The sequence below is a fragment of the Ambystoma mexicanum genome, chromosome 6p, assembly GCF_040938575.1.
Source record: "Ambystoma mexicanum isolate Mex_15411 chromosome 6p, UKY_AmexF1_1, whole genome shotgun sequence".
NCBI lineage: Eukaryota > Metazoa > Chordata > Amphibia > Caudata > Ambystomatidae > Ambystoma > Ambystoma mexicanum.
The window spans coordinates 1,342,890,894-1,342,917,271 of NC_090935.1; positions in this window are offsets into that span (position 1 = coordinate 1,342,890,894).

A 26,378-nucleotide genomic window follows, 5' to 3' on the forward strand; every position below is an offset into this window, starting at 1 on the left:
CTACCTGCACCTCGCCACACACCATTGAAATGAGCCGCGCACACCAGAGTGCGATACGGTTCCCGGACGCGATAACCCCGACGGGGGTCATTTTATGTCTCCTCTCTCCTGCACTAGAGGCAAACAGACCCTCTTGAACCAGCGCCTTGGACCCTCCGACAGCTCTCCTGACACAGGGGGATGCTACAACTGCTATCTGACTGGCGGAACAACAGCAAGGACACCTACAACTCTGATAAAGGCAGCTCAAGTTCTTGGTGGCATCCGACAATAAAAGTCAGCCGGTGCGGGCAGGTGGGGACTCGGCCGCAGAGGCCCTCTCTCCCGAGACCATCGGCGAGTCATCGTACCATCCAGGACACAAGTACTTCACCTCACCCGGGCCTGTAACCTCCCCATGCCGTGCCTGACTGTTCGTGAAACCATGCAATACAAATACCACCCTATGGCCTAAACACTGCTACTTCCACCGGCTGTGAGACTTGGGAGGATACTAATAACCCCCTACAGTGTCTACCATTCATGAGCATATACTGGTCCTGCGACAACACTACTCCCCACCTATCTCTTGTTGAATGAGTCTGCGACGCCTGCCACGCCCTTTTGTCCGCCCATGTGAAACCATAGGTTTGAATGAACATGGCACAAATAAGGGGCGGAAGGGTCCTATCCTGCCTCAACCTGCTGCACCTACCACTATTCTAGTGGACCACCTCAAGTCATAGGGGCCTGGGACGCCATGAAAGACATTACATCCATAAGAGGTGAGGCTGAGCGCCAGTGAGCAATAACAGCACCGGACAGACTGATACTCCGCCCAGGCCAGTAGAGAACGGGCCTCCACCACGTTGTTAAACTGCACTCGCCTACCGACCATCCAAGTGAATACACCACCGCCGAAAACCTAGTCGTTCAAAGCCTGTTTGGGTGTGGGACGCACCTGGTGCCTTGACCTCTCCTGTCCCCCCGCCGTGACTTTGGAGCACGGAACCCACTAACATTGCAAATATCTCACTTAGTAGTATCTATCATACCAGACATGGGTAAGAACAAATCAAAAAAAGGAATCACACAGAGCACCATGGACCAATACGCGACCAGCACGCCCACCACTGTGACAACGCCCGAACCACAGGCGACGCCTCTGTCGTCGACAGCTGAACCATTGTCATTAAGTGACGTGATGGCTGCCATAGCCGGCTCCTGCGCTTCAGTGGTCAAGAAGATGGACGGTCTGACTGCAGAGGTGTCATTTCTCCATCATGATCTTCAGAAACTGTCTTCCCGGACCACGGAGGTGGAACAATGCATCTCTGGAGTATAGGACGACCTTGGAGGGGTGCATCAACAACTAGCACAAACAATGTCACGCTTGAAGGCTTTGGAGGCACGGGTGGAGGAAGGCGAAGGCAGAGCATGCCGCAATAATATTCACATTTTGGGCCTCCCAGAAAACACAGAGGGGCCCAGCGTGAAACTCTTTGTAGAACAGTGGCTGGTGGACCTCTTTTCGCTGAAATCCCTCTTGAAATTCTTTTCAATTGAAAGGGCTCACAGGATGTTCACGGGGAAGCCCATGCCGGGCACCTCCCCAAGGACAGTCATCGCAAAACTCTTCAATTATCGTGACAGGTACGCGATCCTGCAAATGGCCCGCACAAAAGGAACAATCACGTACAATGGCTCCAAAACTGGTTTCTTTCCCGATTATACTCGAGACGCCCAAAAGGCTAGGCAATCATTTGAACACCTGTAGAGGAAACTTCAGTCTATGAATGTGAAATATGGCCTACTCTTTCCAGCCCAACTTAAAATCTACCACAAAGGCACATCTGTGCACTTCATGGACCCGCGGGAAGCGTGGAAATGGGCAGAGAATCACATTGAAGGGAACTGGGAGGCAGAGGTCCCGGACTCCGGAGACAGACCGTGTGCACGTTGAAATCGCAACACGCCTGCACAACAACAGCTGCCGCTGGTACAAAATGCCCCGGAACAAGAAGCTAACTCCTGAAAGAGTCAAATTGGATATGTTCACAACTGGAATTAGCAGACGTAACAGTACTAAAACGCTGAGACATGACATGGCTGGCCGAATAAGATCCCATGGCCGTGCCTATAGTAACCGCTGCTGCTAATGTTGGCGGCCACCAAGACCACCCCCCTAGAAAACTCTAGCAGAAGATATAATCTTTTGGCTGGACGAAGTTGGGATAAATTGGGTTGTTAGTTAATGCTGCCACGTTAGGTTTGTGGAGGCAATGTTCGGGCTACAGATACTTCGGGTTGGGGCGGAGTATAGGGTGGGGGTTGGGAAAGGGGGAAAAGGTTTTGTTGTTGTTAAATTTGTTGATAAAGGGTCCAGAAGTCAACTCACATGTCTTCCTCAAGAGCGCTACACATTGCAACACAGTCAGACTCCCATCAAGGCGAACCGCGCAACATATCGCTTACTGTTTTACACCCCATCTTGAATGGCTCCTAGTAATGCTGATGTTAGAACCCTGTTGTTTCTAACTTGGAATGTCAACGGGCTGGGAGGAGGGATTAGAAGACACCTTGTCACAGAGCTCCTAAACAGACATGCACCAGATGCAGTATTCCTAACCGAGACACACCTGGCTGGTACAACATGCAACCTATTCAAACGCACCAACTATAGACGAGCGATCCACGCTGGCTTTACCATGGGTTCCCGTGGCGTGCTTATACTAATACACAAAAAACTGCCCTTCACCCTCGCAAGTGTGACACAGGATACGGGAGGCAGATATGCTTACATTACAGGGACTCTCTGGAATCAAACCATTGCAATGCTGGTGGTATACTCTCCCCACGTGCTGATAGCAACGCTAATACATGACATTACGCCCATAATCTCTGGGGATACATCGGATAATATGGGAATTGGAAGGGACTTCAATGAAGTTATGCAAGTGGGTATGGATCGCACACACCTGAGAGGGAGGAACCCCGACACTCACACCAAGCTTGCCACCTTTACCAATGCACTAGGCTTACAAGATGTGTGGCGACACTTACATCCTGACTCGAGAGAACACTCATATCACCCCGGGGGTACATGCCTCATTATCAAGGCTAGACTACTTCTTTCTTCCAGCGATAGACATACATAAAGCTTCTATGGCAACATTATTTCCCCATGGCATATCGGACCACTCCCCACTGCTGATCAAGCTACATATGACTAAACCGCTCCCTCCCCCTAAGTGGCGCCTAAACAATTATTACCTGGGCTTTCCGGAACTAATAGAACAGGCACGCATAGATACGACAACATACTTCGAGCTGAACAGGGGATCAGTAGATAACCGGGGAGTACTGTGGGAAGTGTACAAACCGGTGCTGCGGGGTGAGCTTATCTCCTGGACCGCAGCACATAAGAAGAAACATCAAAGAGAACTGATTGAAGCTGAACAACAGGTCATACAAGCAGAGACAGCCCATCTAGCCCTTGACCAACCTGAGACACATCGCTCGCTGATGTTGGCTCAAAAATGTTTACAAAATGTTGCACTAGATTGCGCCAAACAGGCCCATAGAACGATGAGAGCCAGGATATATGAGACCAGCGACAAAGCGGGCAAGATGCTGGCATGAATGGAAAGTCGGGACAAGGGAAGTAGTCAAGTAAGGTTGATTAGATCAGAGGGATCAGATCCATTACTGACTGACCGGGACATAGCAGAGGGCTTTGCCTCCTATTACGCAGAACTATATAAAACACCCATAGCGCCCATTGATATCTCATTTCTTAACAAGGTTAATCTCCCTTCCCTAAGTGCAGACCAGCAAAACCTGCTTGAAAGAGACATCACTGAAGAGGAACTAGCAGCAGCCATGTCAGAGCTCCAACCAGGAAAGACACCGGGACCGAACGGCTTCCCGATAGAGATGTGGCGGAAATTAGGAATTAATGAGATTGTCCCACACTTGTTGCACATGTTTCTACATTCCAAGGAACAGGGCTATCTACCTGCGGACCTGCGGAAGGCCATGATAATAGTAATTCCCAAAGCGGACAAACCCCCATACCGCTGCGGTTCATACAGGCCGATCTCCCTCATAAACAATGAGACCAAAATATTAGCAAAGTTGCTTGCTAACCGATTGCAACAGGTTATATCATCGTTAATCCACCCAGGTCACTGCGGATTCATGCCGAGAAGGTCTAACCGCATGAATATACATAGGCTACATTCATCGCTAGAAAGGGCATCCACCATCCAGGGTCCACTTGCACTACTTGCAATAGACTTTGAAAAAGCCTTTGATTCGGTATACTGGGAAGCAATATGGGAAATAATGCGCCACATGGGATTTGGTCCACAGTACATGGGATGGGTATGACTCCTATATGAGTCCCCTGAAGCAGAAACAAGAGTAAATGGGTGGCCCTAAAGAGCCTTTAGACTGGGAAAGGCAACGAGACAGCGTTGTCCCCTATCCGCAATAATCTTTGCATTAGCAGTAGAACCCCTTGCCGAACTGCTAAGAACAACACAATCATGGAGTGGTTTGCGATGAACAGACTAATGAGAGGACACGGTCTCCCTATACACAGATGATCTGTTAATATATCTCAAAGATCCGTATAACTCTTGCCCTGTGGTGACGAACCTGCTAGACAGATACGGAGCCTTTAGCGGCCTACAAGTAAATTGGTCCAAATCAATACTATTCCCGGTTGGTAACCAAGCTCCATGATGCCAGAGAACTGCCTGTATCGCATTGTAACAGGCCAATTTAGATACCTTGGCATACAAATTACAAAAGATCTGAACGACTACGTAGTTAAAAACCTCCATCTGATCATGGCAAGAGTCACAGAAGACACTCGTCACTGGGTCTCGCTTCGACTGACCTTGCTGGGGAGGGCAGCGCTTTTTAAGATGATGGCCCTTCCCCACTTCCTATATATATATTACAAAACGCCCGATACACATTGCGCAGAAAGAATTTCAAAAAATCGAAAGCTACTGTGGTGTGGAGGACACCCACGTATTGCACTGCGCACCCTCCAGCGATCTGTGTGGGAAGGTGGGATTGGACTTCCACACCTACAGTCCTATTACTGGGCCAGTCAAATGGTGGTGGTTAACGATATACTGCACGGAGATAAATCACTGCCGCATATTAAAGCGGAAAACACTGTAAGGCAAGGCAGATCCCAGCTGGAACATCTTTACCGGGCAACACACCATGCATCCCCCTGGACTATGTTGTCAGATATGTCATTAATCTGGAAAGAAGCACACAAACACATGGGTTGGGATAAAAGAAATCGGTTCTACGTTATTTTGCCGCAGTATTTTTCATCGCGGGTTTTTTCATCGCCGTATTTATTTCTCGAAAAAATCATCATTTATTTGTGTTTTTTAAAAGATATATAAAAGAAAAAAAAGGATGAGGTTTTTTTTCGAAATAAAAAGGGCGATGAAAAAACATGCAATGAAAAATCCTGCAGCGAAATGCGTGTATACCAAAAACATCACCCCAATACAACCACTATGGAACAATGGGAACCTTCCTGAAGTGAACAAACTCCTGAGATGGCACAGCTGGGTGAAGCATGGGATTATGAAGGTAGGAGACTTCATTGTAGATGGCAAACTGATACCTTTTGAAACCCTAATGTCCCGCTTTCACCTTCGACTTACAGAACATTATCATTATACACAACTACAACACGCACTTCAGACCCACCTGCCGGAACTAGTAAATATGCCTAAATGCAGCCCTCTGGAAAGAAACATAGTTCAGGCATATGTCGACACCAACATACAGAAAAGAGTGCCACCATCTAGCAGCAGTGGTCTGACCCAGGAGTGACACACCAGGGGGGTCAAAAGGCATCTGTATTTACAACAAAACAAGGTCCTGGTGTATCAAGGGTTGGCCCATATGGGGTATAAATGAATTAGAGTTATTCATCAGATCCAAAACCTTTATATCTAGTATAATTCATAGATATTGCATGCAGTCAGAAAGTAAAGTCATTCCTTCAAAATGAGACATAAACATTATGGAAATTACAAAGTAAAAGCTTTATATCAAGGAAACAGAAATGACATACATAAGTGAGGTCTAGCATATAAAAGCATATAAAATCAGTGATTTAAATGGTACATACAATTATTAGGTGTAGAGTCATTAAGGAAATGAGAACACTTAGTGAATAAAGTTGACATAAATTTGTTCTTAGTCACAGTTGGTTTACAAATGAACTCTTAACAAGTGGAAGTATGGAATTGAAGAAACAATTGTATTAATGATAAACTGTGACCTTACTAGGCAATCATAGGTAAAACAAGTGCCCCTTGTTGTGGGACAATTGTGAAGAAACAAATAAAGTAGCTATTTTTACATATTTTTACACATCCCAAAATCGAGAATTATTATATATTGGGATTGGGTCTGCCTTTATACGCATCAGGGGGACGAAATAAAGGAGATAATGTGACAAAAAAGAGCTTGTAGAAAAGGTATCCTTGTCCTTTGATGAGTGGTTGCAGAAAGGAAGGGATCCTGAATGTCACACTGTTATGTGGTGAACCTTGTGTCCCCTCTGGTTAACAATGCGTTTCGGCGGTACAGACTCCAAAGAATAATGATCTTCGTATCTGAAGAGAATACTCCACCTTCATCAGGGCAATAAATAGCAGGACCCTGTAATTATGAAAAAGGGGAGAGCCAGTTAGGTGGAGAGAGAAAGATAAGATATGAAAGTGTTATACAGAGTTGTAAGGATAGGTGAAGGGTAACAAATTATACATCAAAAATCTGCATGCAGACTAGAGTGTCATGCTAGGACATGGGCAGATCAGAGGACATTGGTCTTGTCTGCCTTGTGTCTCATATTACCAAGTCTCCATGTTTATAGGAGTGAGGAGCCTTCAGATCGCACTGATGGACCAAACCCTCCCCGAAAACATAAAAAGATAATGGTATTGGGTCCCCTTCGGAAGCGCAATGCAAGGGTCTCCGTGCAGACCTGACGGTCCGGCGGTGCACATGGGGGGAGAAGAGAGAGGGACAAGAAATGGCAAATTAAAACTCACCACAAAAGGCTTCAATCAAGTGAAAGTGAAGCTTGAATGGCTGTTATTGTGGTACAGTATCTTTGTAGAACACGTGAGGATGGTTATTTATTTTGAATCACAAAAAAAGTTTTTTTGAAGAAGTTCGTGATGTTCATAGATTCTCGTCATAGGTCCGGTGGACCGGCTGAGACCTAGAACGAAAATATGCCTGGATTTAAAAAAAGAGGGGGGTGGGGAGAAAGAGGAAGGCATCAGAGGTAATGAGTGTTATCCTACATATGGAAGCATAAAAGGCACGTGACTAGTTACCTACAGAGGTGTCTTGTCTGGCGTAGAGAAGACAGGAAATCTGGGGGGGCAGAACCCAGATAGACAGATGTCCGCCTGCGAGCAGCCTCTGGCGGTGCGTCTCTGAATTGAGATCCCTGGGCGCGAGGCTGTGTGAGAGGGCGAGACAGTGCAACAAGGGGAGAAGGAGTTATAAAAGATTCTATGAAAAACTGGGGCCGTGAAGGAACCGTGTAGTGAAACCCACGTAGTTACCTGTATGGGGTAAGCAGGAAGTGCCAAGTCAGATGGCATTCATACAAAGTGAGGGAGAGCAGAGTCGTCCCTGCATGTCTGTCCTCGCTGGCGCCGGCAACGCGAATGCAAGCTAAAGCTGTAAAGTACAGGCAAGGAAGTGGTTGTCAGAGCAACCGGACTATGCGTCAGGCCTCGACGTGGAGGGAAAAGTGCCTCCAGGAAGTAGGGTGTCCAATGGGAAGCGCAGATCAAAACGAGTGACGAGGGGTGTGTATGCTGCGTCAGACCAATGGTGTGGTCGGAGGCCGGGGGGAGTGTCGTGAGGCGGAGCCGAAGCTGGTTGCCAAAAATGCTCGTACCCCGAGAAACGAGTGATTGATTGTCTGTTCCAATAGTCTGCAGCCCCAGAGGGTAACAAAGGAGGATTCTTTCCCGTGTTCGAGGGCCTGGACCGAGCCAGTTTTAGAAGCGTGAGTGTTAATGGGTGTACGACCGCTGTAGCTGGACAACTGTAAAAACCAATGAGGTCTTAAAGATCTGTTTGTCCCGTTTGGTAAGGTACCGCACAGAAAGACAGGGGGAACAGTATAAGTATACCGTGTGTCCCTGTGAATACACGGAAGATAGATGTCTGTGCCTATGAAACCAAGTGCTGGAAAATGAAGGGAATGTGTGACGTGGACGCATGTATTGGTCATTCTCAAGTGAATGTAGCGTCAAAAGGAAAGGTATGATACGCGGGGTGCCTGCCCGAAAAGTGCACCTGGCGACGCTCTGAGTGTGAGAGTGAAGGGAAGTGTATATAAAAGGGGGGGGGTTTGGGGGGCGGGGAGGAAAGGGAGTGAAAACAGTACATCTTGGAAGGTGATATAAAATTTAAGCGAAGTTGTGGTGTGGCCCAAGGTGTGTAGTGATGGAGAACAGAAAGGGGGGGGGGATTTTGGGGGCGGGGAGGAAAGGGAGTGAAAACAGTACATCTTGGAAGGTGATATAAAATGTCGACACCAAGACTACATCTTCCATGTATGTCATAACCTCCTTCGCCACCACCGAATTAATGAGTTTCAAATCCAAATGGGAGAGAGATGTAGGTACCATACAGTCAGAGGACTGGGTAACTACCCTTATGTACCCCCGAGAGGTGGCCATCTCAGCCAGACTCCGGCTTATACAGTTCAAAATACTACATAGGATATACTACCCGAGAGTGGCGCTCTATCTGTGGGGGAAAACTGCTGACCCACATTGTCTACGCTGTAAGAGAGAGGAAGGAACATTCTTTCACATACTATGGGAGTGCATCTGCATCCGACAGTACTGGTAGCAGTGCTGCGATGAACTTTCATGAGTGATGGGGAGAGTGGTACACAGAGATCTAAAATTGATGTTGCTCGGGTGGAGCAGGAGGGAGAAATGACTAGATATGAGAAACTGTTATTCTCGACAACTACAGCCGTAATCAAAGGAAACAAAGCGAAACTGTGGGGCTTTGAAGTGATCCCACAGTATGAGCAGTGGATAACGGACGTGAATGTATACATTGCGATGGAATGCAGGGTGTACACGGCTAGAGGGTGCCCGAAGAAAGCTTGTAAGATATGGCACAGGTGGAAAGATGTGCAGTAACCTGTGCTACCAACAGTGCAAGTCACGATGTGATGTGTTTAGGCAAAAAACTGGAAAAAATGATGTATGGATGACAAAAGACGTTCTAAGACCCAATGTAAAAGTTATGTAAGTGGCCATTTTCGGCCAAATTTGAATCTTGTAATGTTTTATTCTTATGTGCTAAAACAATAAAATGTGTTATAAAAAAAAAACAAGATCAGAGTGAACCGATGTCCACCTGAAGTGGGAGGGTCAAGGGGACCGGCAATGTTGATGCCCACCCTCTCAAATGTTGGGCAGGTCCTGCAGTGGGACTCCACTTCTACTCCCATCTGGGGCCAGTAGAAATGGGCAGAGAGCCTCTCCTTAGTCTTCTTGGTACCAAGATGACCAGCTACGGGCACCTCATGCGCCAACTGCAGCAGGAAGGGACTGTAAACCTGGGGTACCACCAACCTCTTGAGGCCACCTGGTTCAGGTTTAGTGGGCTCACTAACAAGGAACTCACCCTCCCAATATATCCGGAATGTCCTAGGCACTTCTCCCTGTGCCTGGGACAGGGCCTGTTTCCTCAGACCCTCGAGAGAGTGACACTCTCTCTGACCCTTACAGAAGTCCGCCCGGGAGGGTCCCCCTTCAGCCAACAGGCATTGAAGGTCTGGGTGGTCCTCCAGGTTGTGCATCCCTCCTGCAGGAGGGTCTTCTGCCTCGTCTCCCTCTGCAGATGAGTTTGGGTTTGCCACTGGACCCAGCCCGTCCCGAGCATGAATTCCAGCAGCAGGAGGAGAAGGGACTCTCAGTCAGACCCGGTGTCACCTGTGACCTAGTGACTGCAGCAGCAGTCATGGGGAGACCATCAGAGATCAATCCCAACTCTACTAGATCATTGCCTAACAAAATGTTAGCAGGGACATAGTCCTGAACCAGGACAGGAAGCTTTGCTGTCTTGTCTCCAATCATGAGTGTGACTAAGGCTACCGGTGATAATTTGGGAGGCCCACCAACCAACCCGTTGGTTCTCAGAGGAGCACCTACTTAGTCCTCTGGCTTGAGCAGGGTCCTGTCCACCACTGTCATGCTTGCCCCAGAGTCTCTCAATCAGGAAAAGGGCTGGCCATTCGAGAGGACACTTCTCAAAAACCTATGCATGTTCTGTGGGATTGTAGCCAGTACTTCTGCGTACTAGTCCCATGCCCCTAGGGAAACTAGGGCAATCTCTACACGAGCACCGAATGTGATCCCTGTAGAGAAGGGGCGGACAGTGGCCTCCACCTCATGCATGGGGTAAGGGTAGGTCAGGCTGACAGCCTGGACTCTAAGTGCCTACCTTTGCACTTGGGGTCCCCCTTCTTGTGATCCAGTACCCCACAGTCCCAACAAGTGCCAGGAATGCGTGGTACGGTACTGGAACCACTGGGAGCCTGCTTTGCAGCAGGTGGACCACTACTCTTACTCCCACCCACATAGCGCTTATCCCCACTAGATTGTTGGGTCTTAGGAGAGGAAGGTTCTGTGGGCCACACACAGGTGCCCAAAAACATAAACTAGGAGTAAAGGGTCATACTCCCACCCATGGGTGCCATAAGGGTATCCCAAGGGTCTGTTCACCAAACCAAAAAGAGGAAGAGCCACACTGCCAGGAGTCCAACAGAAATTCTTGCACAGGAAATAAGACAGAACCTACATGATAAAGCAATAAAGGACAAGGATATGGAGGCCCTGTCCCTCCAATGCATTTCCTGCATCACAGTGCTGGCCAAAAAACCTGAATTGCACCTTTTCAGACGATCACAATAATAAAGAAACCAAGGGAATCCCTTCAGTGGTGTGGAAGCACCATAGTACTGATAGCTACTTCACAAACAAAAAAACAAATTAAAAGCATGAATTTGTATCACATCAATAGATGATCCTGATTGCTTCATAAAATAATTCTTTCTTCTTTATTAACTGCACCACAGAGGCAGAACGTGCACATGTGACCAATGCATTTCAGACATGAAGTCCATCGCCAGGGCCAATTCTACAAACATAAACATAGTGGGATAGCCATTAAAACATAGTGGTTATATAAATTGACTTGCTCAGGTATATACAGATATGACAAACCTGCATGTTCACTAGGCTGTTCATAGACTCCAAAAACCTGCTGAAAGTGAAATAAGACATAGGGCCTTATTACGAGAATCACGGTAAAAATCAAACTTTACTGGCGTGGAGGTAATACCGCGTCCGGGTAGCATTGAAGCCGCTAACAGCGGCCGATTGCGAGAATGCGTGCACGCGCGTAGCGGCATGCCGGTATCGCCTGTACCGGCATGCCATAAATGATCCCAAAACCCCTGTTAGCGGCATCATGGAAAGCGCTGACACCACCTCCGCCTTCGTCCACTCCTAAATAACGGGCACCGGCAATAATGGGCCCGCAATAACGGATCCGACAATACCGGAACCGGAAGTAACGTCATTGCACCGTAAAGGGAAATGGCACGGTGGCCATCTTAACAAAACACAATCATTGCAATCCTCGAGATACAGGACCTGGAGCCTCACACCACCATCCACATCTGCACACACACCTCCTGCACATGCCAAAGGCCATAAAAAAGGGAGCATCCCACCAGAGAAAGGAGAGATTCTCAGAGGATGAACTAAACATGCTCGCCGACACACTGGCAGACAATGCAGATGTAGTCTTTGCCTAAGACCTCAAGAGAGCTGCACAGCTGAAGAAGAAAGAGGTATGGGAGCTAGTGGCCCAGAAGGTCAGTGCAGTTGGCACCACCCCCGTACCGTAAAGGACGTTAAAAAACACTGGAATGACCTGCGCCTCCATTAGCGCAACATATTATCAGCCAATAGGAGCCAGGGTCTGGTTCCAACTCACCCATCAAACTCACCCGATGGGAAGAAACCTGTGCCAGCACCATTGGAATGGAGTCCATAGAGGGAGTGGGAGATATGGAACGTGGAGCACCGTCATTGGCAGATGGAGGTGAGATTCCAAACAAACCACTGTAATGTTAAGTATGATGCTGGGCCACCAATGTGACTGTGACATGAGGCAATGCATGGGCCATCACACACCCATGGACACATCCCTGCCTAGATGCAGTCACCAGCACCGTCACAATCACATGCATGCAGCATGCCAATGCCATACATGAGACACACCCCACAAACAGGGAAACAACATTTGTCACACGGCACGCAGTCCACAGCACCACCTTACACATGTGTGAACCAATCGTATGCCTGCATAAGCCCTCCATATAGCAAGCAACCTGTATGCCACAACTGTAACCACACCATCGAAGAGGGCTAGGGCCAGGGAAGACAACAACAGGCCTTCCACGTCCATGGGCACAGGCAAGCCACATCAGCCATCGAAGCCAAAGGCAACACAGGATGGGAAGGCACAGGGGCGTCAATGGACAGCCACTATACCTAAAGTGCCAACACCCGTGGAATCCACTGCAGTCGAGCCAGTGGCAGATGGGAACCTGTCTGCTGCTACCAGCTTGGTAGGGGAGGCAGCTGCCACAGCGCCCCAGAGTGGGGATGAAGAACAATCCCAAGGCGAGGTATGTGTCCCTGAGGAGGACAACCGCTCAATGGAAGTTGCTGGCACACTCAGCCCAGCCCAAACACCCCAGTACACCCCAATATGCACACCCAATGGCACCACACACGTCCAGTCTGGAGAAGAGGCAGAACCAGAGCCTTGGAGCCCCACAGAAGACCCACATGAATTGGCCCCCTTGCCAGACGTCCCATCCACCTCCACAGGGGTCCGGGATGGGGAGTACAGAATGGCACAAATGGAGGGACGGCAGCAGGAGCTGACCGGTCTAGTCAAACAATACGTCTCAGATGGTGACCTGACGAGGAAGGAGGCCCGAGAGAACACTGCGTCCATGAAAGGGGCCCTTGAGTGTAGCACCTTACAAATCTGTGAGGAGCTGTCGGCAGTGAGGCAGGTCCTTGCCAGGATTGCTGATGCCTTGGAGGCTTTGCGTCCTGCCCCGACAGTGGAGCATGCGGCCACGGGGGTCATCGTCCAGCTCCACACAGACGAGCCCCCTGCGCAGGTCTGTGCGCACCATGCACCCACCCGACATGCCGCCCCCGGAGTCCGACAGAGGACAGAAGTAGCAGGGTCAGCCTGCATGTGAAGACTTATGCAGTCTAATGTGGCATTTCATTGCACATCATGTGGGGGAGTTGTGGGGGGAGTGGGGAGGAGGGGTGTAGGGGCATTGTGGGGGGATGGGGAGAGGGTGTGTGGGGTGTTGTGGGGAGGCAGAAGGGGGGGCATGTGGGGGAGTTCTGGGGGACGGGGGGGTTGGGTGTGTGAGGTGGAGGGTCTGAGCACCTTTTTCATATTTCCTGTTTAATACACTGGCTATGTACCAAAAAATCACAAGAGTGGACATTGCTTATTGTGTATGTGTGCTTTATTGGTTTACAGTGCATAGTGTCCATGTACCCCCACACCCAGTGCTTTGAGTCCCACATTCATGGCACCCTCTGCATCCATGTGTCTTAGAAATATTGGCCTTTTACAGACTGGCACACAGCACGTCCCCCATGTGCATCGCCACCTGGATGATGTGCCACCCCATCTTCTTCATCATCTTCATCCTCACCTGGTGGTTGCTGTTCAAAGTCAGGGGGCAGAGGCACGTTCTGTCGGATGCACATGTTGTGCAGCATGGCACATGCCATGATCATCTTGGCCACCTTCTCATGCCCGTTCAGGAGTGCCCCACCTGACCTGCTGAGACAGCGAAACCTTGCCTTCAACAGGCAAAAGGTCTGCTCGATCACCACACGGGTACGGGTATGGGCCCGATTTTAGTCCTCTTGGTGCCTGTTCTGCGGGTTCTGGACAGGGGTGAGGAGCCACCTCTTCAAGGTATAGCCACCATCACCTGCATGGGTTCAAAATAAGGTATGTGTAAGTCAATTCCTAACATGACACCTGCACTTATCACTCACATGCCTGCAGATGTTTGTTGTTCACATGCAAATGTCTCTGGATGTATGCACACATTTGAACTTGCCACAATGTGTGCTGTCTCATGGTCTACAGGTGTAGGTTGTGCCATCCAGATGATGCAGGGTGTCCAATTCCTTGCTGGTGTTCATGCACTGTGGATGCCTACCGCTTTGTTTGGTATTATTAATGTGATGTGTAGTGATTAGTATGATTTTCTTACTAGCAGCATTGGCACAAGTCTCATCATGATTTCTCATTCAGCAATTATTATTCCCAGGGTGAAATGCAGCGCTACTGTGGTGGTGGCCCAGTGACAGGCAGTGTATTCCCTTGGTGGGAATGATTTGTGCACACTCATGGATGCATGTCCTGTGTTGTGTTTTGCTGCGGTCATTTACTTTGTGCATACTCAGAGCATGTTGCTGGAATGTGTTACAGAGGGTGAGGTCTAATGATGTGCAGTGGACATGTTGTGAGATGTGGGCTGGTTGCAAGTCAGGCATATTGTCATTGGTGTGTTACTATGGGGTTTGGGTGTCATGTTCAGTTTGGGATGCTTTGAGGTACAGTGTTTTGCAGTATGGACATTGTGCAGTCACCACCCCAATCACAACAGGGTGGTGTGTGCATCTCTCCCCCATTACACTACCATGTGCCTGTCATGCAACTTACCAAGCAGCCAGGCACGTCGTCCTGCATGTCGCTCCATGTAGCGTGGTAGCGTGGCGTTCCACAGGACCATTGAGTCATGAGTTGATCTGGGATATCGGGCATTGCAATGTGTGATGAACTTGCTGGAGTCACATCCCATCTGCACATTGATGGAGTGGTATATCTTACGATTGTGGTACACCACCTCCGTGGCATGCAGAACCACCAATTCGTCATGGGTGCAGTCAAGTGCATCGATACAGTTTGGCATGCCTGCCAGTGCATGGAAGCCAACTTTAGTGTCAAAGATCTCCTGGGCAGTCCGTGTTTGGGATATGTAGTCGCTTGAGTGCTTCAGGAGTACATCCAGCACTTGGTTCAGCATGCGTGAAAAAAAAGGTTGTGATATGCCATGCATCTGCCCCACTGTGTGCTGGTAGGTGCCTGTGGCCAGGAAGTGGAGCATAGACACTACCTTTAGTAGAGTGGGGATGGCGGTGCGTATTTCAATCAGGCGGACAATGTCACTGTGTACAATGTCTACAATGGTGGTGATGGTGTCCCGGTCCAGGCGGTACAGGGTGTGGATCTGCTCAGGGGTTAGGTTGAATGGACTGGCTCTGAAGCGAGGGATTGGAGGCTGCCTGCGTGGTACCACTGGCTGCACTGGTGGGACTTGCTGGGACTGGCTCACCCTCATTCTCCTCCTGGGTCTCCTCTGTGGTGCCTATTGTTGTTGTTGCTGGTGTAGCAATGCAAGCATGACCTCCAGCCCCAATATCGCAACTGCAAGTGGGATCATTTTGGTGTGGAAAGGGGTGTGTTGTGTGGGTGTAATCCTTTTGTGCTGGCCCAGACTCCATTGCTTCCACCTGTGCTGATTGTGTGCACCTGTGGCAGTTGGGAACACTGCACATTTCTGTTAACGGGTGATTCGCGATGCCGCCATCCCGGTATTCCTTATTACCGCCTTTGTGATGCCGGTAATTGCATGTCCGCATGACTTGTATTGTCCTCCAGTTAGCGCCATCCTGGTATTGCCAGCCCGAAGGGCCGCGTGCCCACACGCATGCTGGTACGGGGGTGCATGGTCTCAGCGGTGGCGCTGATACCGGGTTGTCGACTCGGAATAGGCCGGAGCGGTATGCCGTGCCGGTTTTCCCTTACCGCCATCGTTTTTCCATAACCGCATTCTCGTAATGATGCCCATAATGTCCAACCACATTCTCTAGTTTGATCCCATGCCCAACAAACAAAATCACAATAAAATATTGCAACATAACCGTAGAATATGTACCTTGTCTTCACTAATTATAGCATTCTGTAACAGTACCGCCTATTTAGAAATAGGAAAATGTAACACATTTAAAATGTGATAGTTACATTTTTAATTAGTAACGATATATAGACACAATGTAAGCGAGGGTTCTCCTAATAACTCACCAGAGTTTCACCAGTTCCAACGCGATGAAGGAAAGAGACATTGGCCCTCTCCATAGATACACACCTTAGTTATGTACAGCTCTTTAAAAGTTGCGGGCAAATTGTGCATTTGACGCCAGCAATCATGATGATGTCCCTGCATGTGACGTTTTAGTCACCAGCTGGGTGTAGCATCTTTTGAGAAAAACATTCCTCGTTTACAATCTCGAGATGTCATGATTAATGCATGATTTTCTCTATACAAAAATTCTATGATACCATGAAAAATAAAAATTGAAAATACAGTCAAACATAAATACCAAAAGACATTCTAAACATTCTGACTAAAGCAAACCATGTGATGTAAATCTGGATGTACGTAGCTCCGTAATGACGTCACTTTGTTGTAGTGCTGCAAAAACTAAATCAAAATAATGCTATGGAAAATATAATGGGGGCAAACTTATATACAGGGCAGCATAACAATTATCCTCCGTATGTTGCCAGTTATTTTTAAAAAAACATCAAAATGATGATAAAATAAGGAACAATGTTTAGTTTACACAGCAATACCGGTCTTCGGCTCTATGTGTACTTTGAGTCAGGGTGTCTCCAGACTTATAACAGCCAGCTCCTTTTGAATAATCTTTTTGAACAAGATGGATTATTACTACTTTGGCATTAAACAATTCTAGAAGATTTTCTTACCCAGTGGTGCCCAGTCATTTTTCTCTTTGCTAGTCTACACAGCAAAACAGTGCCACCTACGCATGGCATCACTTCGTAATATTAGTACAAACGGAAAAACAGCATGACTTCCAACGCCAGGTCCTAACTTTACAGAATGCAGGTTACTTAAGCAATGCACTAATTGTTCCTGATAAATTGCTTGTACCTGAACTGAAACATTAACCTGATTCTGTAAACAAGTCTAACTTACTGAATTTCCGTGTTACATGATATATCTCAAACATCTAAACAATGGGATCATTTTAGACCTTAATCTACATGCAAATACATTTTCTTACATGTTGCCTCAGACATATTAATGTTCAAATCTCGTTAAAAGAAACAGAAGATATACAATTCCAGAGTCATTAACAGAAATCAACTCATATAAGGGCCCGTTCATAAATAGCAAACAAAATATATCTCTTCATTCATCCTATGAGGAACGACACTGTGTAACCTATCAATCCAGAACGTTTCCCTTTGTTCTAACTTCCTACTAGTATGCATATTCTAATTCTTATCATCAATCATTTTGAGCATCTGCAACCTCATTTGCGAGATCTGATGACCATTACAGTTAAAATATCTAGCTACGTTTACTAGTTCTTATATTGGAACAGTGCTCATTCCACCAAATCTTTACTTCCGGGTGGTTTGCCCAACATAAAATGTGTTGGGCAACATAAAATGTGATTTACGCTATGAAATGTCCTTGTAGGACATTTCATAGCGTAAATCACATTCTTAGAATCACATGTTGCATAGTCATTTAGGCACATTTTTTCCTCGCTTGAAGGGTATGATAGCATTTCTCCTTTCATCACATTGTTGCAATTGCAGCAACTGAGATATGGGTAGGTACCTGTCCTTTCAGTTTTTTTTAGTTATCTTTGTTTGGATTTTTGTTTTGACTAGCGAGTCAGGTACATTATTGCTCCTTTGATAAGCAAACACAGGTACATCTGTGAATAAGCTGCCCAACCTGCTATCACAACTTAAGATGTTCCAATTTCTAATAACCCTCTTCTTAATCTTGTGTGATTGTGTAGGGTATTTGTTGATAAACACTAGTGGAGATTTCTTCTTTAGTTTCTCTGCATATAACAGTGTCTCACTTGCTACACTTGCTGCACTATTTTTAGCTTCCACTATTTCCTCTAGTGCATACCTTCTGAGCAGACATTTCTTAGACATCTTGCTGAACTCATTCAGGAGGAATGTAAAAATGAGTTCAGCAAGATGTCTAAGAAGTGTTCGACATTTTGTGTCTTATTTCACTTTCAGCAGGTTTTTGGAGTCTTTGATATCTGTATATATCTGACCAAGTCCATTTATATAACCACTATGCTTTAATGGCCATCCCACTATGCTTTATTTCATATAGTTTGTAGAACTGGCCATGATGATGTACGTGTTCGAAATGCACTGGCCACATGTGTACATTCTGCCTCTGAAGCACAGCGAATAAAGAAAAAATAATACTTTTATGAAGCAATCAGGATCATTTATTGATGTCATACAAATTACTTCTTTAATTATTTTTTGTTGTGTGTGATGTAGTTATTACTGACCTCAGGGACACAGGTGTGCATCCCCTCTACCATGGAAGCACGCAGCACCTTGGAGGACCAAAGCCTTCCAAAGATGGCTGCCTGTGAAGAGGCTGCCACCATAGCAATTAGAGGAATCACCGCCACAGGCCCGGATTGGCCATGCACCCACCAGCCAATAAGATCAATGCACCTTGCCAGCAGGCGGAGCCGTGTAGCGAAGGCTGTGTGCAAAGGCCTGCTGCACTCTCAGCTGCTCCGCTGCGAGATTCATACATCCAGCAGACCTCAGGGATACATGAGTGTATCCCCTCTACCATGGCATCATGTGGCATCTCGGAGGACGAAGCCTTCCAAAGATGGCCACCCGTGAAGACGCTCCCTCCATAGCAACAAGCGGAATCACTGCTGCAGGCCCAGATTGGCCATGCACCCAACGGCCAATACGATCAATGCACCTTGGCCGGCAGGCGAAGCCGTGTAGTGAAGGCCTGGTGCAAAGGCCTACTACACTCTCAGCTGCTTTCCGCTGCACAAAGCTGCCTACCCCTACCGACACTGGCTGCCCCCGGCTCATTCGTATCACAGGTAAGCCTCATGTCTCCCTGCGAGGCACTGGCTCCCTAAGTGACCCCCCTTCCGCTGGTTCTCCCGGCGCGTTCCCGCCAGCTCCTAGAGATGGGACCTTATCCACTCCTTCACTCCCCATCCAGCTCACCCGTCTTTGTGTTCGCACCATCCCGAAGTTCCACACATCCTTACCCAGGCCAACTACCTGCCGAAACAACATGGTAGGCCATAGAATTCGAACCCATTTCTATGGGTCTACCCTCTCGATCACTATGCGCCTTGCACCTCCACCAGTATGCCACCTGGCCAGCACGTCACACAATAGTATCACTACCAAGAATCCCCCAGCAGGAAACCCAACATACCCTAAACAGGTCATCCTTACGGCCTCGAACAGTAGCATGCAGCTGGCGCCGGCCACAACGGCATCCTCACAGTGTATGCACCCTCATGGCTGCACTAGCCTCCCCTCCCCTCAGCACTGTTCCCAACATTGACTACAGCAACACGGCCACAGCGCTCCCCGCTGCCAACAACACACAGACTGCGGTCCAGGTAAACCTGGGCGGCAACACCATTATCACCTCTGCGCCACCTGAACTATACACCATCCCGATGCCTGAAGTGGTAATTACTCCACCGACCTTTGTTACTCTGAGGACCACCAGCTTCCATGACTACTCAGGCCTCTTGTATATGACTACTGTTACTAATCCTCTGTCAATGCCCATCTGTCGTAAATCTCCCCCGTCTTACCTGGGATCGCTTCTTGCTCTGTTCCGAGGGAGGATTCCTCTTGTGGATGGATCGGGTCTTGTATAGGCTCGCTCGAGTCTCGTCCGGCTGCAGAGCGCGTTCAGAGTTCCGGGAAGGTCGCAGTTCCAGGATGTCCAGGAAAAAAGTAGCGGTCGCTAGGGATGAGGATTCCGGGAGCAGAATTAGAGGGAAGGGGAGAAGGGAAGGAAGAAGGAACCAGGAAACTAGGAATAGTGGAGTCGCCGAACAGCACACACACGTCAAGTCAATACCTAAAGATAGCGTTGAGACGCGCAGGGCCGCTGGGGCGTGGCCAATTTATAGAACGTGCCGTGTGCGACGTGAAGGCTGGTGCGAGGCAAGTCACTTGGCACTGCCATGTTGGGAGTAACAAGGAATACAAGCCCTGTCGCGATAAGGACCAGGAAATCCAGAAGGGGCAAGTTCTACGGGTCATGACAGCATGCCTCCTCCAAAGACCTGTTCCACCAGGTTTGCCCGGGTGTATGAGATGGAATCTTCTAAGCAATCGAGGGGTATTTAAGTTAGAAACTGGTTCCCAGGTTCTCTCGCTAGGAGGATATCCCTTCCATTCAACCAGGTATTGAAGTCGACCCCGTTTATACCTGGAATCGCATATTCTGGACACTTCATATTCCAGCTGATCGTCCACCACAAGAGGACTGGGTCTGCAAGATTTTCGGGTGGATTGGATGTAGGGTTTCAATAGGGAAGTGTGAAAGACTGGGTGTATTTTCTTCCAGGAGTCAGGTAGCTTGAGTCGGAATGAGACAGGATTGATGATTTCCTTTATGGAAAATGGTCCATAGTACCGAGGGGCTAATTTGTTTGGCCGTAGATGTCGTGGTAATAGTTTCGAGGACAACCAGACTTGATCACCAACAGAATAAGAAGGCGCTGGTCTTCTTTTGGAGTCCGTATAACGCTTAGTGCGTGTCTGGGCCTCTTTCAATTGTTCCTTGGCTTCCTTGTCTATGTTGATGAGAGTCTGAATCCATGAGTCGAGAGTAGGTACTGGAGTGGGATGTGGAAGAACAGAAGGTAAAATGGACGGGTGAAAACCTTGACTGCAATAGAAAGGGCTGACCTTGAGTGCTGAGTGATCGGAATTGTTGTAGGCAAACTCGGCCAGGGGTATGAGGAGAGACCAGTCAACCTGAACCTTGGTGGCAAAACAACGAAGATATTGCTCCAGGGTTTGATTTACACGTTCCGTGCCTCCGTTGGTTCGTGGGTGTTAACCTGATGAGAGAGCGTGTTGGATCCCTAGAATACGACACAGATGTTTCCAGAATTGTGAGATGTATTGAGGTCCTCGGTCCAATATGATCTTGGAAGGAAGTCCATGAAGACGGAAAATGTGTTCCAGGAAGATTCCAGCAAGTTCTGAGGAGGATGGTAGATTATACAAAGGTGTAAAATGAGCCATATGAGTGAACAAGTCTATGGTTACCATGATGGTCGTGTATCCTCGGGAAGGTGGTAATTCCACAATGAAGTCTGTAGCAATAAATTCCCATGGTCTTGTTGGCAGCGATGGTTGCAGTAGAAGACCCGCCGGTCTCTTGTTATCATGTTTGTTTTGACCACAGATAGCACAAGCCTTGATGTACTGTTGTACGTCGGTCTTCATTCCAGGCCACCAAAACTGTCTCTGTATAAGACGGACGGTATTAGTTATACCACGATGACCGGAGTGAAGGGTATCATGGCAGAGGTTTATTATCCTTTGTTGTAATTTCTGCGTAGGAATGACCAGTGCATTGTCCTTGAATAAATATCCTTCCTTAACTCTTAGATTCCATGGATTCTTCCTTTAAATATCCTTCCAGAGGTCAGAGGACTGGGTTTGCACTCAGATTTCTTCCAGGAGGTTGACTGCTTGAGCTACAAAGATAGTGTGGGGAAACATCTTAGGATAGGCCATGTCTTCAGTGGCTACGTAGTCTGGACATCGAGATAAGGTGTCAGCAATCATGTTTTGTGATCCGGGAACATGAGTGATTTGGAATTGGTACTGGGCAAAGAAGTAGGCCCAACGCGCCTGACGACTGTTCCTGCACTCCAACGACTGTAGAATTTGGAGATTCCGATGGTCTGTGCGGACCTGAACTGGATATCTAGCACCCAGAAGTAGGTGTCGCCATTCAGTGAAGGCTTGGCGGATGGCCAACAGTTCCTTCTCCAGGACGGAATAGTGTGTCTCACTGGGAGTCAGGGTTTGTGAAAGGTAAGCAATGGGATGTTCCAGTTTATTCTCAAGTTCCTGTTTCAAGACTGCTCCTATGGCGTAGTTAGAGGCATCCGTTTCCACTAGGAATGGGCGATTTATGTCAGGTTGGGCCAGGATGGGGGCTTGCGTGAACTCTGTCTTCAATCGTTGGAATGCTTTATCTTGCGGTGTAGACCAGATAAAGGGAGTGTCTTTCTTCAAGAGAGCAACGATCGGCTGAACGATCTCGGAAAAGGTAGAAATAAACTTCCGGTAGAAGTTGGCGAGCCCCAGGAAGGATTGAACTTGTTTCACAGATGTGGGAGCGGGCCAAGCCAGTATGGCCTTTACCTTTGAAGGGTCCATACCAATTCCTTCTGGGCTAAGGATGAATCCTAGGTAGTGAACAGATGTAACGTGAAACAAGCATTTTTCGGGTTTGGCTAAAAGTTTGTGTTCACGAAGTCGTTGTAGTACTGCCTTAACATGTTCTTCATGCTTTAGAGGATCCTTGGAAAAAATCAATATGTCATCCAGATAGACAATGACGAAGAGGAACAACATGTCAGAGAACACCCTATCCAAAAAATGCTGAAAGACTGCGGGAGCATTAGCTAGTCCAAAGGGCATGACTAGATATTCATAGTGACCAAAGGGTGTTCTAAAGGCTGTTTTCCATTCGTCTCCTTTCCGGACACGGATTAAGTGGTAGGCACCCGAGAGATCCAACTTCGTGAATATTGCGGCGCCTCTCACAGCTTCCAAGATATCCGAGATCAGGGGCAGTGGGTACCGATCTTTGAGGGTGCATTGATTTAAGCCTCGATAGTCGATGCAAGGTCTGAGTTCCTTGGTATCCTTCTTGGGAACGAAGAACAACGAGCACCCGCCGGAGATTTCGAGGGTCTTATGGTGCCGTTTTCAAGATTTCTCAGGTTCGGAAAGAATGAACATTCTGCCAAAGGGAATTACTGCTGAGGGATCTGTATCTATGGCACAGTCTTCGGGCCTGTGAGGGGGTAAGGCTTGGACTATGGCAGTAGAAAATACATCAGCATATCCCTGATATGCCTCTGGAACTTGTATGATATTGGAAACCATGAGTGGTGTTTCTTGGTCTCTTGGTGGTTCTTTAGGAGGTGTCGAGGAGGGATCCAGGGATAGACAGTGGGACATACAGAACTCTGAGCCCAGGAATAATGATCCTGCTGTCCAATTGATATACGGATTGTGCTTTCGTAACCAGGGCATACCCAAAACCATGTAATCCGCTCGTGATGATGGTTTATGGAAAGTTGGATCTCTTTAGTCTGCAGGCTTATGGGTCCTGAAGAGAGGGGTCTTCCGTCAATTGCTTCCACCGGCTGTATGGTATTTCGTGTCTCGTACAGAATATGATGACTAACAACCCAGTCTTGATCAATGAAAATTCCCATAGCTCCGCAGTCCACCAAGGCCAGAATGGGATAGGTCTTGTTCTTGGAGGACGACAAGAAGGCCTGTAGTATCACCAAATTGTTTTGTCCCGGAGGGTTCAAGGATGGAATTGATGTGGAGCAAACATCTCTCTCCCGACACCTCGCTCCATCTAGGATCGAGAGCTGGCGTTTCCCGAACGCCGTGGACGGGCTAGAGGGCATTCTCTTCCAAGGTGTCTATCCGAGGCACAATACATGCACAGGCCTGTGTGGATCCTTCTCATCCTTTCTTGTGGGGAAATAGGCCCACGGAAGGCTCCTATTTGCATGGGTTCCGGATCTATGTCAGGGGTTGGGGCAGGATCAGTTTTCACAGAAGTCTCAAGGGAATTATTTTAAAAGGGTATCTTGGTCTTTCTTCTTTCAGCCTTTCTTTCCTGGATTCGGAAGTCTATTTGCATGGCTAGATCCATAAGAGCCTGGAATGAGCTAGGACGAGCCACCCTGGCTAATTCGTCCTTAATATCCTCGTTTAGACCCCTGCGAAATAGAGTGAAACTTGCTTCTGAGGACCAATCCGCTTCCTTGGCCAGTTGTTTGAATCTAGTAAACTACGTTAGCATATCCTGAGATCACTGTCAGAAATCAAGTAACCGTTCCTGAGCACTAAAAACCTGTTCTGGGCGGTCGAACATAGTCTTGAGTGCCTGAATAAATCCATCATAATCATCCAGGAGGGCATCTCCTAAGTTGACTAAGGGAGTGGCCCAGGTCAACGCGTTCCCTGTGAGGTGCGAGATTATGAAGCCCACTTTCACGCTGGAAGTTGAAAAATAATAGGGCTTAAAAGTTAAATGCACAAAGCAGGAATCCAGGAATCCGCGTAAGGATTTTGCCGAGCCATCATATTTGTCTACCACTCCACCCAGTAACACACTGTCCTTGTTAGCGGGGTCGCGAGACAAAACAAGCTGTTTTAACACAGCATTCTCAGCCTTTAAGTTCTGTACTTCAGTTGTGAGTTCTTGCATGCCACGCATAAGGTCCTGGACTGCTTTCTCCATAGAAGTATCAGTGTCGGTCGTTTGGAGTCTCAAACTGTCGTAAATCTCCCCCCGTCTCACCTGGGATCGCTTCTTCCTCTGTTCCGCGGGAGGATTCCTCTTGTGGACGGATCGGGTCTTGTATAGGCTCGCTCGAGTCTCGTCCGGCTGCAGAGCGCGTTCAGAGTTCCGGGAAGGTCGCAGTTCCAGGATGTCCAGGAAAAAAGTAGCGGTCGCTAGGGATGAGGATTCCGGGAGCAGAATTAGAGGGAAGGGGAGAAGGGAAGGAAGAAGGAACCAGGAAACTAGGAATAGTGGAGTCGCCGAACAGCACACACACGTCAAGTCAATACCTAAAGATAGCGTTGAGACGCGCAGGGCCGCTGGGGCGTGGCCAATTTATAGAACGTGCCGTGTGCGACGTGAAGGCTGGTGCGAGGCAAGTCACTTGGCACTGCCATGTTGGGAGTAACAAGGAATACAAGCCCTGTCGCGATAAGGACCAGGAAATCCAGAAGGGGCAAGTTCTACGGGTCATGACAGCATGCCTCCTCCGAAGACCTGTTCCACCAGGTTTGCCCGGGTGTATGAGATGGAATCTTCTAAGCAATCGAGGGGTATTTAAGTTAGAAACTGGTTCCCAGGTTCTCTCGCTAGGAGGATATCCCTTCCATTCAACCAGGTATTGAAGTCGACCCCGTTTATACCTGGAATCGCATATTCTGGACACTTCATATTCCAGCTGATCGTCCACCACAAGAGGACTGGGTCTGCAAGATTTTCGGGTGGATTGGATGTAGGGTTTCAATAGGGAAGTGTGAAAGACTGGGTGTATTTTCTTCCTGGAGTCAGGTAGCTTGAGTCGGAATGAGACAGGATTGATGATTTCCTTTATGGAAAATGGTCCATAGTACCGAGGGGCTAATTTGTTTGGCCGTAGATGTCGTGGTAATAGTTTCGAGGACAACCAGACTTGATCACCAACAGAATAAGAAGGCGCTGGTCTTCTTTTGGAGTCCGTATAACGCTTAGTGCGTGTCTGGGCCTCTTTCAATTGTTCCTTGGCTTCCTTGTCTATGTTGATGAGAGTCTGAATCCATGAGTCGAGAGTAGGTACTGGAGTGGGATGTGGAAGAACAGAAGGTAAAATGGACGGGTGAAAACCTTGACTGCAATAGAAAGGGCTGACCTTGAGTGCTGAGTGATCGGAATTGTTGTAGGCAAACTCGGCCAGGGGTATGAGGAGAGACCAGTCAACCTGAACCTTGGTGGCAAAACAACGAAGATATTGCTCCAGGGTTTGATTTACACGTTCCGTGCCTCCGTTGGTTCGTGGGTGTTAACCTGATGAGAGAGCGTGTTGGATCCCTAGAATACGACACAGATGTTTCCAGAATTGTGAGATGTATTGAGGTCCTCGGTCCAATATGATCTTGGAAGGAAGTCCATGAAGACGGAAAATGTGTTCCAGGAAGATTCCAGCAAGTTCTGAGGAGGATGGTAGATTATACAAAGGTGTAAAATGAGCCATATGAGTGAACAAGTCTATGGTTACCATGATGGTCGTGTATCCTCGGGAAGGTGGTAATTCCACAATGAAGTCTGTAGCAATAAATTCCCATGGTCTTGTTGGCAGCGATGGTTGCAGTAGAAGACCCGCCGGTCTCTTGTTATCATGTTTGTTTTGACCACAGATAGCACAAGCCTTGATGTACTGTTGTACGTCGGTCTTCATTCCAGGCCACCAAAACTGTCTCTGTATAAGACGGACGGTATTAGTTATACCACGATGACCGGAGTGAAG